The sequence below is a fragment of the Saccopteryx bilineata genome, chromosome 7, assembly GCF_036850765.1.
Source record: "Saccopteryx bilineata isolate mSacBil1 chromosome 7, mSacBil1_pri_phased_curated, whole genome shotgun sequence".
NCBI lineage: Eukaryota > Metazoa > Chordata > Mammalia > Chiroptera > Emballonuridae > Saccopteryx > Saccopteryx bilineata.
The window spans coordinates 110187139-110205417 of record NC_089496.1 but is presented as its reverse complement, the minus strand read 5'-3'; the positions used below and the strand labels follow the sequence as shown (position 1 = coordinate 110205417).

The window sequence follows — 18279 nt, the reverse complement described above, 5'->3', positions numbered from 1 at the left end:
AGGCGTCCTTCTCCTCTTAAGGCGTCTGACACCCTCTGCCTGGAACCCTTGGCGGCTAGGATCCCACTGAGTCCATTAAAGGAAACGCCCCGCCCTACAGAGACACAGAAACCCCCTCTGTCCGCACGCTGCACTTGGCTGTCGCCCCTCCAGCAACGGAGTGCAGGGCATGGCCGCCCGGCCAGAGCCGTGAAAAGGACTGCAAGAGGTGCTGTCACCCGGGGAGGCAGGACTGCAAGAGGTGCTGTCACCCGGGGAGTCAGGAGCCCTTGTGGTGCTGAGAAATCAGCCACAGAATATTTTTACCTCTCCTGTCACTCTCTTTTAAAGGAAAGTGAGTCCTGCTGAGGCGACCCAGGGGGAGAATTTGTGTTTGGCTTTACACTGGGTGTAGTGAGGAATCCTCCAGAAGGGAACAGCAGAGGCAACCCTGTCCCTAACAGCCACCAGGGGCCACAGCCTGCTGCGGGGAGGGACAGGGTGAAGAGCTGGCCTGGCCCCCGCCCATCCAGCCGCCGGGGCGCACAGCATCTATATCAGGTGCAATGCGGGACAGACAGGGAGGGACAGGAAAAGCCAGGGACAGGGAGCAGAAGGGGACAGGAAGCTGAGGATCAGCAGCTCCTGGTCGATTTGCATTTCTGGATCCCGGGCTCAACCTGAGAGCGTTTCCCTGGCAGTCACCAAAAGCCCCCTTCGGGACGCATTATCGTCAGACTGCATACAGTCAGTCCTCCGTCCTTCCAAATAAATTCTTTAGGGTGACCCTAAGACCCCCCGTCACCTCCCTGGTGCTCACTCCATGGCGTCCATGGGAGTCCTCGTTTGCAGGGACAAGCCTGGCTGTTTTTCCCAGGGTGAGTACTAGGATCGCGTTACGGGCAACGAAAGCGCCCACAGATGTGGTGACGGGAGTGGAAGGCAGTCTCCCCAGGGGGGTGTTGAGGTGATGAGACAGTAACCACCCAAGAGAAGACTTCAGGAGAAATTTCATTCTCACGCTCAGGGAACCAAGAAACTGAGTTAGAAATCATCCCTTCTTTTTTTATCTTCTTTCCTGATTCAATAATAACATAATGATAATAATAACAACAATAATAAAAGCAATAATGAGACTGGCATGGCAGCGCGATGTGTCCCACTGACTATAAAGCAGGAGTGACGACCGAGGACAGCCACACAGCTGCCAGCAGTGGATTTCCCGATGCCAAGCCTCCACGTCCTGGGAAAGAGCACCCGGACTCCAACACCCTTGCAGCCCCGCAAGCGCCGGCGGCAATTAATTACACGGGACGTCTTAGGAAACGGGCCAGCTGGGTTCATGGGCTCCGTCTGAGGTGCCACCTATCTGGGCATACCTGCCAACAGAAGGAGGAGGCACACCCATCTAGAATTGTAGCTGTGACCCCTGAGCCTCCAATGTTCTTTTGATAAAATCCATCTGTGGCACCTAAATGTCCCCGTTGTGGGACATACTTCTTTTCTACGACCTATTGGATGGAGCACTTAGCGGTGGGAACCATTTTCTGGCATTTTGACTATGTTTCTCCTTTCCAAACAAACCATTTAAGAAAGAAAGCCAGCTCGGACTGAGGAAGGACCGTTTGGACGGCTCCCCAGGAGCTCGCCCTTCAGCGGGCTGGCTGCATAGACCCTGTTTTGGATTTTCAGTTCTGACCAGCCGCAGGGACGAGATCTACCCTCACGGCCCATCCAGCAAGTCACGCGGCCACCAGGGCCGGAGGCGACACGGGTTCCACTCCACGCCGAGCTCGCTCTCCTCCCGGCTACACGTTCCCTTGCTCCCGTCTTCACAGATCGAGTAAGATTTTCCCACACAGAATGACCTCACATTTTGCTTTTCTTTATGAAAATCAAAATCAAGCCTGCGTGTGCGCATGCACACACACACACATACACACACGCACGTACACACACACGTGCACACATACACACATGCACGCGCATACACACGCGCACACACACACGCAGGCGCACACACATACACACATGCACGCATGCATACATACACACATGCACACACACGTGCACACACACATACACGCACACGCACGCACACACACACAGAGTGCTTCTGTTCTTGCACTCCAAAGGCAAGCTCAACCTTCTCCCAACTTCTGTGAGTGACACGTTCTGACTCATCAAGGGAAACCGTCACGTCAAGATGAAAACCGCTTCTCCAAGCTGCCGCTCCGTGCTGGCGGAGGCCGAGTCCAAAGGCAGAGAACCGCCTGTGGGTCATCAGGGAAACTTCAGCGCTTCCAAGGGCCATGCGGCAAGGAGATAAATTCAAAGATGCTCCCCTCCAGTTAAACACACTTGAGAAACACGCAGTGTGTGTGTGGGGGGGCTCAGTTTCTCCTTGCTGGGGACGCACAGGGCCAGCACTGAAGAAAGGTGACATCACCCACCACTTGGTGACTTACAGCACAGAGCACAATGGACTATCTTTTACCCAATAAAAGAGCCCCATCGTCCTAGTGACAGGCCCCAGAGCAATTAAATTAAAAGCCTATCTGATGTCTTTCGAGGATCTCACAAAGGGTAAACAAGATGGAGGACTGGCAAATTTCAACGTGGGTGAAACACCATGAAGTTTATTGAATTCAGTGATTCCCCTGGGTTACACATTTGGCATGTTTAAAAAGAGAACTGTGACACAGGGTCATGGGATCTGCTTGCTGATCCCATTCAAATCTGAAGAAGTCACTGTAAAACAATAAAGATATTTGGTTGATGGATGGATCCTCATTTTAGAGAAAAATCCATATGAAGCTAATCGCTGACCCCTTTTTGTATGGGTATAAAGAATGAAGATGGAAACTTCAATCGTCATCTCAATTGCTTGGAAACTATCAAAACAATATACATAAAACACACACACACACACACACACACACACACACACCTCAGTCACTGTTACAGCTCCAGGATTAAAAGCCAACAGCAAAGATACTCCACTTGGTTCCGTGAGGCACTTAAATAAATACATCAGTGGGAGATAAAAATCCAATATTCACTGTCTGTTGCGGAAGGCCAAAGGCCCCAAACAAGCTGGCTTTCTCTCTGAAGAGATTATGGCATTTTCGCTCCAATAACTAGAGTATTCCCATAGCCGACAAAGCAAAACCCTCCCAGCACACGGCGACAAAGATGTTGTCATGCCCAGATTTGTTTCCCAAGAGCGTGAATTCTGAGATGTGTTATTGTCTTTCGTTACCAAATACTAACAGACCAATAGCTCTGTCACCATATCCCTGCCTGGAAGAGCCCCTGATAGATTATACCAGCGGTCAGCAAGCTCATTAGTCAACACAACCAAATATCAACAGTACAACGATTGAAATTTCTTTTGAGAGCCAAATTTTTTAAACTTAAACTATATAGGTAGGTACATTGTTATTAACTTAATTAGGGTACGTGGTATTTTGTGGAAGAGCCACAATCAAGGGGCCAAAGAGCCGCATGTGGCTCGCGAGCCGCGGTCTGCTTACCACTGGACTATACCGATCTAATTCTGCTCAAATCTCTGTGCAGGCAGGTTTATCTAGAATCCAGCCTATGGGAGCAGCCACAGGGGAGATCCCCATTTCTTGTGAAGAATCAAGCACTTCATTAATTTCCTCCTTAAAATCTGAGATCATATACAGGCATTGGAATGTCACAGCCATTAATGCTATGAACCAGAAGTCTGCAAATCCCAGCCTGTGGGCAAAATCTAGCCCACTTCCTGGCTTTACCAGTAAAGTTTTATTGGAACACTCGGCCATACTCGTTTGTTTACATATTTTCAATGGGCGTTTTCCTGCTTCGACAGCAGACAGATGGGTTTCCAGGGCAGAGGTGTATGACCTGAAAAGTCAAATACATTTATTATGTATCTGCTCTAAGATGAAGCTCACAATCCCTGTTACATAATATTCTTTCCATCTACCATGAAATAAGTAGTGAGGGCAGTGGTCTAAGAAGTCAATCCCCAAGTGTGACACTCATACACTTTCCAGAATGAGCGATGTGATCTGTTCCCGGGAAAAAAGAAAAATTACTTTCAGGCCTTCCAACAGTTGTTATTGGTGCGTGCAGATAAAAGTTAAAAACAAACAAGGCCAAAACACAGACGTGTCATTCCTCAGGGAAAGTGGAATTGTAGGCCCTGGCCGGGTAGCTCGGTTGGTTAGAGTGCTGTCCAGACCCCTGGAGGTGGCGGTTCGACCCCCAGTCAGGGCACAGACAAGAATCAACCAACGACAGCATGAATAAGTGGACTGAGTTGATGTTTGTTTCTTTCCTCCCCTCTTTCTCAATCTAAAAACCAATAAATAAAAATTTTGAAAAAAGAAAGCAAGCTGAGTTGTTCTCTGATATTGCTGGAGCCGATTCCTAATGGTCCCCTGCCCCCACCCCCCACCCCCCACCTTCTCAGGAGCGGTTTTCTCTGAGAGATTCCCGAAGGACTTAGTTGGGTGTTGACCACTCTGTCTCCTTTCTCGCGTGACAAGTGGTGCAGGTCAGAGATGCACGGAGCTTCTGGGAGCACTAAGGTGCTAAGTCCTGCAAAACTCTTGAACCGGGATCAGCATGCGCGCAGCCAGCTCAGTCAAGACCTGAGAAAGGGGCTCGCGGTGACTTTCTATGAGAAGAGACCAGACCCCCAAACCTGCCGGCACCGTGTGGACGGACAGGGCCCGAGAGAGACGCCAGGCTTGCCATGCGTGTGTCCAGATGAAATCAGCACACGTTTTAACTGAAACACCTCGTAAGTCAATACATCTCCTGACAGGAAGGGAAGCAGAGTGTGGGATACGGGAAAAAAAAAAAAAAAAATCGAGTAAACTGAGTCCAACGAGACAAGACCTAGAGAAACGCTAAGGGGAGCATGTTGGAAGTTCCGACTCACAGAGACTATGACGAGTGGAGCCGCCCGGAGTCGCCACAAGGCCATCTGATGGCCCTTCCATCTCCGTGTGAAGTGACCGTCTCAGAGGCCGGTACCTCCTAACTCGGTGGCAGGAGGACGAGGACAGCAAGAGAGAAACACGGGCAGCGCCTGGCCCGTGGCAGGGAGGGGCCACCTCCAGTTCACCAGCCCCAGTGCCTCCTGGGGGCAGGGAGGGACTGAGCAAACTCAGAGCGCTGTGCTGTGTCTGACAGCCCAGCCCAGGTCGTGTTCAGACGACCCTGCCCACGGAACCCGTGCAGAGACAGGCCACAGACAATTTCGGAAGGTGCCCGTACCTCCGGATGCTCGCACATGCCCACGTGTACAAGGGCGCCTGGTAGATGCCCTCGATGCCCAAGGCCCATTTTTCTGCAGTGGCGCTTTTTTAAGTCATTTCGGACGAACTGAACAAACCCTTCTCCCTGCAGGACAGGTGGGCAAGAGGCGACGGGCCAGGAAGCTGAATCCAAGTGAGCCTGTGGTCAAGGGAACCCCATCCTGACCCCCGTCCCTGACCCCATCCCGGCCCCGCCCCCAGCCCCGCCCCCGAGCCATCCTTCCTCCTTTGGAGTTTCCTTAAACTGCGTTATGCCCAGGGATGAATAACTTTTAAAATATTGATTCTGCTCAGGATCTCAATGTAGAGATTATGCATGCTTGTCAAGAGATAAAGAAGAGGGAAGTCAACAGGAGATCTCTGTATTTTACACGGCGTGTGGATGTTCCTTTGGCTTCCACGGGGGCGTATTTACATTCCACGGTGGATGCGGAGACATCTCCAAGCTTGTACGCGCCCCACCTCCAGCTGACTTCACCCCAGCGATGTTTTCACATGTCTCTTCAAGCGCTAAGAAAGCAGGCACTCCTGTGGGAAGAACAAGCTGGTAACAAAGAGCCCCACAGGTGGGGCAAAGGCACAAAAGGAACGTGCTTCCTTGGGAAGCCATAAAGGCTCTATGCTGTGGGCACCGGCTCCTTCGGGCACTGCCCGGGTCCATTTACGTGACGTGACCTGGAGGGGATCGTGAGGACACCCACGTGGTGTGCGGCTTTCATCTGCTCGCCCTCTTCTTAGGAGGGGTGTCTACAATGTCAAACCAAATTCATGCAAATTGCCGGCAACAGCAGAGCCCAAACATAGGATTCCTGGGGCTGAGACCCAGAGCCCACACCTGACAGCTGGAGACAGACTCACAGATGGCTCCAATGGCGAAAACGGTCATTAAGGCCCAGGGACCAGAAGGGAAAGGGCCAGTAGCTTACCACTCCGCAGGTGAGGACGGTGCCTCCTTACCGTTTTCATGGTGTGAATGAGTCACACGTCTTATTTTAAGGGACTCGAACATCTCACCCAGCAGTTTCATGTGACACAATATTTACTCCGCAGGGAAGGGGGGGGAAGTACCATTAAAAGGAATTTCTTCATTTTCCTAGTTGGAGGCAGTGATCAGAATCAATCGTCCAGAAACTTCCCCTCTACTGAAACTTCAGGGCGTTAACGCTCACGGCCCAGGACAGCCTCATGAAAGGGTAATTCCACATTTGCTCCTGCTGGTCAGAGGGAGCGAGGGACCCTCAATGAGCAGGGAGATCTGAAGCACAAGATGGCCCAGGAGGGGACAGGCTGGACCGCAGCCAGAAGCAGCCATTCAGGGCCGGTCCCTTGCAGGCCCTGCAGCCCTCACTTGCTGCTCCGCTGCCCACCACCAGGTGAACACTGCCCATATTTAACAAATTCTGAAACTGGCGTTTGGAGTTCATGATGAGAATACACAGCAGATGAATTAAGATTTGCTTGAGTCTCTGGCCAGTTGGCTCAGCAGTAGAGTGTTGGCCCTGCGTGTGGAAGTCCTGGGTTCGATTCCTGGTCAGGGCACACAGGAGAAGCGATCGTGTGCTTCTCCCCGCCCCCCATCACTCTCTCTTTCTTCCCCTCCTGCAGCCATGCTCAAATGGTTAAGCAAGTTGGTGCCAGGTACTGAGGATGGCTCCATGGCCTTGTCTTAGGCACTAAAATAGCTCAGTTGCCGAGCAATGGAGCAGCGGCCCCAGAAGGGCAGAGCATCACTCAGTAGGGGGCTTGCTGGGTGGATCCAGTTTGGGCACATGCAAGAATCTGTCTCTGCCTCCTTTCTTCTCACTTAATTAAAAAAAATTTTTAAAAGATTTGCTTGAAACTTTATGTTGAGTAACTGATTTCTCTCATAAAGCTATTTCATCATTTTGGGTGACACTATGTCCACATTTCTTTTTTTGGCATGGGGGAGAGAGACAGAGAGAGGGACAGAAAGGGACAGAGAGACAGGAAAGGAGAGAGATGGGAAGCATCAATTCTTCGTTGCAGATGCTTAGTTTAGTTGTTCAGTGATTGCTTTCTCATATGTGCCTTGACCAGGGAGCTGGCTACAGTTGAGCCAGTGACCCCTTGCTCAAGCCAACAACCTTGGAATTTAGCCAGCGACCTTTGGGCTCAACCCAGCAACCATGGGGTCATGTCTATGATCTGACACTCAAGTTGGCGACCCTGCGCTCAAGCTGGTGACCCTTTGCACAAGCCGGCGACCTTCAGTTTCAAACCTGGGTCCTCTGCAACCCAGGCCGACACGCTATCCATTCTGCCACTGCCTGGTCAGGCTTATGTCCACATTTATAACTCAAATATTTTTCTTAAAAAAAAACAACAACAACAATCACTCTGATTTTCAAGTTTCTTCCTTGAAATAACCAAACAGCAAACACTAATGAGAAAAGGCATCATCTACCCACCCGCGCTGCCTCCCTCACTTGAATGAAAGCCACGTTCTGGGCAATCAAGAATCCTCCCTCTTCCAGCCGAGAAGGGTAGGGACCATTCAGTGGGCTCTTTCCCAGAGCGGGGAGAGAAGCCACCACGGAGCCGACACCAGGAACAGGCAGAGATCGGAGACAGGAGTGAACCCGGACCACCTGTACCACCTTCTGACCACATCAACTGTAACCCATGGGCACTGAGTTTTGTAAATAAAATAAAATAAAAATTTAAAAACAAGAAAGAATACTAAGCAATATTTAAAAACACAATGTCTTCTTTTCTTTGAATCCTGGCAGAAATCAAAATTGTGTAAGAAATGTGTTAAAATACGTTTCTGATGACTACAGTCCCATGAGTTAAAGGTAAGTGGCTGTGCCCGGTAGGAGCCCGGCGGTACACAGAATAGGGGTCAGACTGCACCCAGGGTGTGCCAAAACACAAATTAGGCAAACTGGCATCGGGCAGGTCTGCAATCCTACCATGCAGGGGCATTAATGTAATGGATTCTCTATGGATTCCATAATCCTTAGGGGCGGGGGGAGAAATGTTTATGGAAAAAATGTAGAACTGAAAATCTGTGTATGACCTGAAAGGTCACCAAACATTAACTAGAGATTTTTTTTTTAAATCTGTACTCCTCCCATTTGGAACTTGGCATTTAAAAACAAAATGCTTGCTTGGCAACGTCGGGGTGAGCTCGCTACGCCAGCATCCCTGACCCACACGACTTGCAGGTACACTGCAAGTCAGGTGGGGAGAGCACCGCGGGGGTCGGACAGTTCGTAGACCACGACTTCACAGGTCACTGCCCCTGGCGGCAGCAGAAGAGGAAATTCTGTGGCGTATATGCAATATACACATTGAGACGGGTTATTTTACAGTTGCTGTTCGGCAAAGAAAACGGGCGGTGACAGTGCCGAGGTTCCGTGGGAGAAGCGTGAGGTACGGTCTGAACGTGGCGTGATGACGGCACCCTGCTGTTCCCGTGGCCGTTTCCACTGCAAAGTATGACTGACCCAGGGAGGAGCGGAGGAACCACCTAATGAAGGTGACAAGTGGCTGACGTTATAGGAGGCACTGGTCAAGGAGCCCACAGGTCCCCCGCCCCCCGCTTTCGGAGAGCTCGCCGTCGGCCGGGGGACATTCTGGTCAGCATCCATCCCAGGGGACAGCCGAGCTGACCTCACCGGAGTCTAGAGGTGAGCAGCCCACTGTGGACACGGGGGCCTGCTGTAGCCTGGGGGGGCAGGCGAGAAGTAGAAGAGGATCTCGCCTGGCTCATGTCACCCCGCCACGAGGACCAGGATGTCTTGAGTGGCGGATGGGAACCTGGAGCAGCGCTGAGAGCATCACGCGCACTCTGGAGCGCACCTCAAGGCCCTCAGTGGGACGGCCCCGAGCGAGGGGTGCTGCAGCGCGACACCCAGCAGAGCCGGGTCTGCATCTCAGCTCTGCTTACTCCCCGGCGGGGTGGCCTCAGCCCTTGGCGAAACTACTTAACGCTTCTGTTCTTCATCCACGAAGAGCAGACCCGTATTTTTACGTCATGGTTGTCTTGTGAGGACGAAAGGAGATGCTGCCGTGGACCAGCGGCTGGGCATGCTGTCCACGGACGATGAAGCGGACCCCACGAGGTCCAACAGGGTTGGTGGCAGGGAAGGAATGGCAGAGGGAGGGTTCCGTTTCTCCTTCTCCTTCTCCCCACTGCCCGTGTCTGTGACATCGAAGCTGAGAATGGAGGGCCGACCAGGAAACCCCTGTGCCCGAGAGCCCAGGCCCTCAGACCTTGTTTATGTGCAGCAGGGCAGACGAGGACCATCAACAGTGCTGACGCCAGCAAAGTGGATTAGCGGTGTAGGGATGGAATTTTTGAAAGCAACTTTTACCCCTTCTTGACCTAATTCTGGTCCCAGGTACTATCCTTTGGCCGGGCCACAGCACCTGTTTTTGGAGGAGGGGACTTCAGCAGGTCTACGAGACAGGGGCCTTTCCAGTCTAGATGAAGAAAAGCCGCTGAGGACCCCGCCCTTTGGAAGAGGTATGCTCCCCACTAGATTAGACTTGGATCATGACAGTCAGAAGGGCCACCCCAAGGAGAGAAGGGGCAGGAACTGACGGAGGGGGAGGGGAGCCTGTGGTTGCAGCAGAGGCTGGCAGACGAGAGGGGTGAGGGTTGCGGGGAGCAGCCAGGGGCGCAGGCCGACTCCGCACCTCTCTGACCGTGTGATGCATTCAGGAAAACCTAGAGCTCCTCCTCTTCGCTTTAAACATGAAACCTCTCCTTTCCCTGTGAATTTGAGTCGCAACGATGCCAGACAGAAAAGCAGGGACTTTAACCCGCCTGTGCGATGCTCAGATTGTCCAAGCCCAGCTGAATTCCATGCCAACACACCAGCTCTAGTCACTCAGCACGAAAGAGAAACACTAGAGGTAGGGACAGTCTGGAGCACGGAGCAGCACTCCAGGAACACAGCCCCGGCTCCCAGCAGGAGGTCGGACACTCGGCTGGTGGCCAGGACAATGCAAGGACCAGGGGCAGGGGTTCTGCACACAGGGAGAGTCCTGTGTGCACCAAGTCACCCCGGGGAGTGACCATCGAGGCTTGAGCGGGATAGGACAGAGGGAGCGACGCAGAGGACTGCTCAGCCTTCTAGGCAAGAGATAAATCCAGCTGGGGCCACTCTGAGCAACAGGGTTTGCTCTCGAAAGAGGAAAAAAGAGCGTCCCCATGTCACTGGGCTCTCCCCCTGCAGTCTAAGGTCAACCTGAGCCACTTCTCCGTGGCAGGAGCTGGAGGGTGTCGCCTGCCCTCCCAGACACAGGCTCGTCCGGACACGTACAGGACAGGGTAGGACAATCCCTGCCAAGGCGAACTCTGGCTGCGTCCAGAGTCAGAAAGAAGGAAGCTCCAATGCGAAGTGTCCTCCTGGCAGCAGCCGGCTGGGGAGACGACCCTCTTTTCTGTCGCTCTGGTGTTGGGGTGTTCGCTAGGAAGTAGACGCAACGTCCGTTGAGCTGACTGATAAGCTGATTCATTTAAATGGATGACAGAGCGGGGGTGGGGGGCAAACACGTCATGAAATCATCCAGCCAGAATGTAGGCATGTTGGCACAAGAGACTGTCTCGGCCGGTCTGTCCCTATGACAGAACCGTGCGGACATCTAGTCCCACAACCGGGACAGCCGGCACCACAGAAGGCACCACACCTCTCTGCGGTGAGCATGCCCAAAGCTCACCGCCACCCCGACATTTACCGCCATGTGTAACTTCTTCACATCCGGAAACTCTACTGAAATAGAATCGTAGAAGGTATATCCTCTTGTGTCTGGCTTGTTCTGCATAAGGTCCGTGACGGCCTTTCCCGTTCTTCCACGGGTCAGCCATCAGTCCTCTGCCCTGCTGTGTAGTACTCCACTGCAATGAACCAGGGCTTTTTTTTTTTACCCAGTCTACCGTAGATAAGACATTTGGGTTATTTCCAGTTTGGAAAAGGTGAGACGGACAGAATCATTCTGAACATTCTTGTACAGCTGGAAACGGGGAGGCAGTCAGACAAGACTCCCACATGCACCCAACTGGGATCCACCCGGCACGCCCACCAGGGGGCGATGCTCTGCCCATCTGGGGCCTCACTCTGTTGCGACCAGAGCCATTCTAGCGCTTGAGGCAGAGGCCATGGAGCCATCCTCAGCACCCAGGCCAACTTTACTCCAATGGAGCCTTGGCTGCGGGAGGGGAAGAGAGAGACAGAGAGGAAGGAGAGGGGGAGGGGTGGAGAAGCAGATGGGTGCTTCTCTTGTGTGCCCTGGCCGGGAATCGAACCCGGGACTTCCACACGCCAGGCCGACGCTCTACCATTGAGCCAACCAGCCAGGGCCGAGGCTCCCTTTTTAAACGTGGAAATGGAGGCCTCAAAGCTCACGACGCCGCAGGTCCGGCCATTCCCCACACCCCACCGCACCCTCGCAGGTGGAAGAGCGAAAGCGAAGAGACAGGGGGATTATCTCAGTTATCCGTCCTGAGGGCACTGTGTTTCTATTCTGTGGGTGCCTGTGTTGTCAAGAATGCCCGTTTTTGGCCCTGGCCGGTTGGCTCAGCGGTGGAGTGTCGGCCTGGCGTGCGGGGGACCAGCGTTCGATTCCCGGCCAGGGCGCATAGGAGAAGCGCCCATTTGCTTCTCTACCCCCACCCTCCTTCCTCTCTGTCTCTCTCTTCCCCTCCCGCAGCCAGGACTCCATTGTAGCAAAGATGGCCCGGGAGCTGGAGGTGGCTCCTTGGCCTCTGCCCCAGGCCCTAGAGTGGCTCTGGTCGCAGCGGAGCGACGCCCCAGAGGGGCAGAGCATCACCCCCTGGTGGGCGTGCCGGGTGGATCCCAGTCGGGCGCATGCGGGAGTCTGTCTGTCTCTCCCTGTTTCCAGCTTCAGGAAAAAAAAAAAAAAGAATGCCCGTTTTTAAAAATAGCTTTATTTCTCCTTTTGCGAAACTTTGAAGAACCACCTAAGATGCGAATTCTTACCTAAATGATTCCTGAAACGAATCCGCTTTCTAACAACTTTAACTCTTTTCCTGAGGAAACAGATATAACGTTTCATCATAGACCCTAAACACATGCACATATTTTTAAAAAATAAGTAAATAAATAATAACGCACTGGGGGTGGGTGCGCAGGAAGCTGGCAGAGCCCCGTCTCGCCCGCCGGAGCCCAGCACAGGCTTGCCCTCGACAGCAGTGTACGCGGACCCATCAGCCACCCCCGTGCGGAACATCTCTCTGTATAGCCCAAGGTACAGCAACAAGTTTTCATCAACATTCACACTTGCAAAGCTGAAGGCCTGCAGTCCAATGACACAAAGTGACACCGTAGATAAATGGATTCTTACTTCTAAAAGGGGGAGGGGTGTTAGCAATGACAGTAACAGACTCAGGAAAACAGCGGTATGTCTAGCAGACAATGGAACAATGAAAAGTAGCCTTGGAAGACAGGGGTGAAAAAAAGCAGTCTTGGTGATACTAAGAAGTTCAATGAAACTCCCCCCGCCCCATAAAAGTGGGGTTTCCTGACCTGCCAATTATAGCTTTTCATTTTCCTCCTAGAATCATACACATCGGGTGGATCTCAAATAACATGGTTCCCGGAGCTGTTTTCCGGCCAGCTCACCCCGCCACCTGTGGCTCTGCTCTGTCCTGTGGCGCATGTATTTATCCTTCTCTGTCTTCAGCAGCAGGATGTCAGTATTTCCTGGGGGTCGGATGGACAGTGACCCGTTTAGAGACCCGGAAGGCGGGTTTTGACTGTATGGATTAGCAGTACAGCAAGACATGCAGGCAGCACCCCAGACTGCCGGGAGAATTACTGAGCCCATCAGAGCGAGCACACATCCCCAGAGAGAGGACACTGGAGGGAGCTGTGACGAGGATCCCGCCCACCTGACAGTAAGTGTCCCTGAGCCCGGCACCCCCACACACACACATCAGTTCCCTTCCAGGGGGAATGGCGAGTTCCCGGGTTCCAGCTGCTCATGTGTCACCTAAAATTGTCATGGAGGGGACCCTATCTCTCCAGCCGGCTCCCACCAGCTCCACCAGGCAGCCAGAGAAGTAAACGGGCTGAAAATTCGACCTGACAGACTGGGTGAGGGAGGGTAATAGAGAGACCGAGGTGGTAAGAGTCCGCATGCACAGGCTCAGGGCAGGACTTCTGCTCTGGGCATACGTGGACGCCTGAGGATTGCAGACTCGGTCCCAAAAGATGCTGAGAGGGAAGGGTGTCTTTCTTCTAGAATATCTAGACCCATCACCAGCACCCCCCTGGGGACAGATAAAGCATTCCAGACAAAGCTGGTCATAAAGAACAGATGCTATATAAGGCACAGAGCTAGGTTCACTTCCCCACAAAAACAAGGACTGAGCCAAGGCTGGGTGCCAGTCACAGGGCTGGTGCCAGGGGCAGGGACTCAGGGAGGGAGCGGCAGAGGTGTGTGCACCCACAGCTGTGTGTCTGAAGTGAGAGGGCTTGATCACGTGTCCTCCCGGTTCCTTCCCCAAAGCCTGTCACTGCCCTTGTGTCTGCCGTTATTCTGTCCTTTCTGGTGAAATATTCAAACTGAGGAAGGTGGCCCTTTGGCAAATGTCCATGCAGAATGAACTTCAAGCCCCAAGTCTGAGAAAATTTAAGGAGCCATGAGACCTGTGGCCAGCCGGCTACTCAGGCCCAGGCCCAGGCACCAGGGCCTGTCAGGAATCAGAGAGGCCCCTGGGCCAGCTGCGTGAGCTCAGGAGACCTACTCACTGATGGAGTTAGGGGAAGGGGCACAGGGGGCTGCAGCTCCTCCTGCATCCCAGATCTCTTCCCAAGTGAGCTGAGCTTCACCTGAAGCAGATGCAGCAAGTCTCCCCTGACCTGACACCTACAGGTGCTGCCCTGTGCTTGTGGGGGCGGGGTCTTGGTTAGGAGGGGCAGTGAGGCCTGCTCTGTGGTATTCCTTTCCTAAGTATCAGAGGACACTGGCTGAGGCTTCCGTCTCAGACCACTCACAGCTGCCTTCACTCTCCAATTACAGAGCTTGACCCCGGGTTGGACTCCACACGGAAACTTGCCCTTGACTCCTGGCCACAGCAACTCTAAGGGGAAGGAGCAGACGCGGCTAGATCTCAAAGCCCTGCAGGCTGGCACAGCAGACAACCACAGTGCAGGGTCCTCACCAACCCCTCCCTGGAGAAAACGCAGGGTTCCCCCGCCCTCCAGCTGCTCCAGAGGCGGCTGCAGGGTAGACTCAACAAGTTCTAGGGCTGCACAGCGCCGCCTGCAGCCCAGAGACCCCGAGGACTCACCACGGTGGAGCCCCGCGCGCAGGCAGCAGCCGCTGGCGGCTCCTTCCATCTCCTCCAGCTCAGGCTGGGGCTCCTGCGTCCGCGGGCGGGGGCTCCTCCACTCCCGCGGATCCCCCACCCCACGCACACAGCCCGCCGGCCCTGCGCCGCCCCCACCCCCGCCCCCGCGGGCACCGGGCTCCGCCCGCCACGGTGCCAGCCAGGCGCACAGGCGGCAGGCGCGCGCTCGGCTCCAGTGCCCTCCCCTCCAACCGCGGGCTCCGCGGAGTAGCTGGGACCTGGGGGCCGCTGCAAGGACTTCCCTCCAGCTCCCTCCCCCGTTCCGCCCCCGCCTCCTGGCCCAGGCTCCGAGATCTCGCCGAAGACAATTGCAGTAAATGAGGACATCGGAGGAGCACGAAGCCGGGTGGTTGTGGCTGGCTCCACCGCGCCGCGAGCGAGCAAGCGCGCGGGCGTCCCCGGAGCCCTCTAAGCCCCTGCCTCCTCGTGCGAGTAGCTGAGCCGAGTCGGAGGGACGCGGAGCTGCGGCGCAGGGGGCCGGCCGGGCCGGGCGGGCCGGGCCCGCGGCGGTGGAGGGTCGGGTGACAGGCGCGCAGCCGGCCAAGTCTTCGGAGCCGAGCCTTCCTCCGCGCGAGCCCGGCAAGCCTCCCCGCGGATGCCCTGCCCGGAGTGCTCCGTGCCACGCCAGGCTTGCCCGGGTCCGCGGCGAGACATGCCCGAGCCAGGAGCTGCACTGACCTCGACTTATCTGTAAGCAGCGGAAGGTAAGTGGAGCCCCGAGCAGCCTCCTCCCGCGCCCCTGTGTTCGCTGCACTTGGCTGCAGGCGGAGCACCATCGGGACGGGCGCCGACCCTGGCTCATGCTTGCCCCAAAATTGGTTTCTCTGAGGACTTGGTGGCTCCTTCGCAGTCGGAGCTGACCGGGCGGGGGCAAGCGGGGGGCAAGGGGCGAGGTTATGCAACTGCATCTGGTGTGGCCAGAAAATCGAGAGGCATTCTGCAACTTTGGCGACAGCCAGGGAGGAGCGAGGCTGCATGGCTGCGATGTAGGTTCTAGACAAACGCCACAGCCTCGTGAGCGCCCGACAGCCCCAGCCAGGCAGAGCTGGAGGGATCCGGGGGCGGTTGTGTTCCCTAATGTTTCCAGGTTTTTTAAGTATTTTCCAAAGTAAAGCGAACTGGCAAGTCAGGCTGATTAACTTCGGGGTGGGGGCGGAGATAAGTCCAAGCAGAGGGGTCCCTGGCGACAGAGGAGAGGCGTGAGAAGGAGCGAAGACAGATGCCCACGTGAAATGCCCGTCTCCTTCCATTCTGCCAGGGCTCGCTCTGGCTGGCACCTGCCCGGGGCTGCGGGCCGGGGGTGAGCGCCCACGAGGCTTTGGGGCACCTGGCATCCCGAGTCAGACCGGGACAGGCGTGGGAAACCAACCAACGCTGCAGCCCGAGCCAGCCGGTGGCGGGCGGCGGGCTTGCAGGCAGGCCGGCGAGGGCAGGAGGGAGGAGGGTGCCCGCGGGCTGGCCTGGCAGGGGCAGCAGCAGTGCCTGGGAGCCCAAAGTCAAGAGCCAGAGTCTGGTGTGCGTCTTGCTGGTTCATGCTCGGCGTCTTTATCTCTCCGATCAAGAGCCTGTCCCTGTGACCTCAGCATTCTACTACCCAAAAATTTGCCACAGGGAGATGGAGCTAGCAAGGTGGGGATGCCAGCAGAGGGGGAGGAGAGGCGCCTCTGGAGTAAATAGAAGAGAAAATGGGTGCCTCTGGCTCTTCTGTGGAGCAGGGATCAGGCGCCAGACCCCTCTGCTGCTGCAGGGCCGGGACTGGGGGCCCGGCGGGTTCAGGCCCCCACAGCCGGAAGCAGCAGGGAAGCAGTTTAATTTGACCTTGTCTGCTTTAGGAGCTTACATTCTGCGGAAGCATCCCGAGGTGAAGCGGCCAGCTTGGGAAGGAACTTTGGGCAGCCCTGCCTTGGCCAGCACCCGGGCCATCATGTCACAAGCCCTGAGCGCAGACTCACTGAGGGGTGAGGTCAGGGCGCTGGGCTGGCCGGTTTTCCCTTGGACATGGATTTGCTGGGAGGGGGTTACCTTTGCACTGGCCAGTGGGGGACTGTCAAGGTTACAGCGCTGGGAACCTGGCTGAAAAAAATACCACCCCAATCATCTGACCTGGGCCATTCCCAGGGAGTAGTCCCTACATGAACGGGCTTTAACCTTCTCCCTTCTGCGCTGCAGGCGGAGCAGAATGTAGCCATCCTTCTCACTGGGCAGAGGGGGAAGGTTCAGGGTTCCCCCCTCGTACCTCCTGCTGATGGTTACATTCATGTCCTCCGATTGAATATTACTTTTCAGAGAAAAGTTCATCTTTATCTTGGCTTTCTTCTTCTTCTTCTTCTTTTTGCAAGAATGATTAACCAATGCGTACAGGCAGCAGCCCGAAGGAGAAATGGAAGTTCTGCCATGTGCATGCCTCACCAGATATTAATAATTTACTATCCATGTTTACTACTTACATTAGATGGCACTGCTACTCATGATGGTTTTATTAGAGGCGCATTTGGAGGAAAAATGTCTAGCACAGTGATCACTAATTGCCCGGTTTTGCATAAATTATGTGAGCTTACAGAGAGTTGGAGCTTTTCTCCACTCCACTAAATCCATCATTTCCTTAAAAGATGGGATGACGATTCCATTTCATTTCTTTTGGTTAAAAGGACAAGACCTCTCCTTAAAGGCACGGTGCCCTTGAACAAGCCAAGTGTGCCTTTCAACTTAACTGTAGTTGCCACGACTCCATCTTTTATGACTGTGACTAAGACTTTGAGCTTGTACTTAAATCAGGCCCATTATCCCATTGAGAAGCACCATGGCTGGTTAAGAAACAGGCTAATAAGCAAAAGCTGGGAAGCTCCGTGTTCGCACAAAGAGCTTTTCAAAAGCCCCACGGAAGGCTGGACGCTCCCTTCCTCTACAGGCTGTCGGGGGCTTCTTCTCTCTGCTGCCACAACTGCTTCCCCCGTGGCAGGAGAGGGGATCTTTGTTTCTTTGTTTCTCCCTCCCTAGGAAGGGAAAATTAAGGAAATAAGTAAATATATGCAAGACGCATGCACAAAAAGGCGTCAGGCTACCAGGAAGACTACTTCCTGCTCGTGGGTGGGCAGGCAGCGGGGGGGGGGGGGGGGGGGGGGGGGGGGGGGGCAGGAGCCGTCAGAAAATGAACGCGATTCTCAGCACTGACAGTTGCTCACAGCGGAGAGTCTGGACAGATGTGTCCACTCGGCTAGATGTCTGTACTGTTTCGTCTGTTCTCACCCGTGGTTGTCTCATTGGGAGAAACAAACTTACTAAAGCCCTCTTTTATGAGAAGCAGATTCCAGGCTGCTTTACAGGGGGTGGGGGGTGGGGGGGGGAGCACAACAAAGCCAACCCAGTGATGCGAGAGAGGGACACTCCTGTGGACCGGCATCGATTCAGGGCGGCAGTGAAGGGGTCACTGGGCACATTTCCATCCAGCGCTCTGCAGCAGCCCCTCAGAGCACTGAGCAGGTGGGTGTCAGGGCAGCTGCTTGACCCAACAGTGGCCAGGCACCCGAGAAGCCTGGGGAGCCACAGGAAATGATGAACTGGTTGAGTCCAACCACAGCCCTCTGGAAACTGGGAGGTCACGAGGGGTCCCCAGACAGAGCCGGCATCGTCATCTCA

At 54.5% G+C, this 18279-nt stretch overlaps 2 protein-coding genes across 3 annotated transcripts in view; one reads left to right on the top strand and one right to left on the bottom strand.

The window, feature by feature from the left end:
* The window catches only part of DOCK1 (dedicator of cytokinesis 1), a 437923-nt gene that overhangs the window by 187089 nt on the left and 232555 nt on the right, over positions 1-18279 (bottom strand). The window lies entirely within an intron of this gene.
* The window catches only part of INSYN2A (inhibitory synaptic factor 2A), a 62282-nt gene continuing 58814 nt past the window's right edge, over positions 14812-18279 (top strand). The window contains exon 1 of the mRNA XM_066240184.1: positions 14812-15347. The gene's annotated coding sequence lies outside the window, so the exon portion shown is untranslated. The remainder of the gene's footprint in view (positions 15348-18279) is intronic.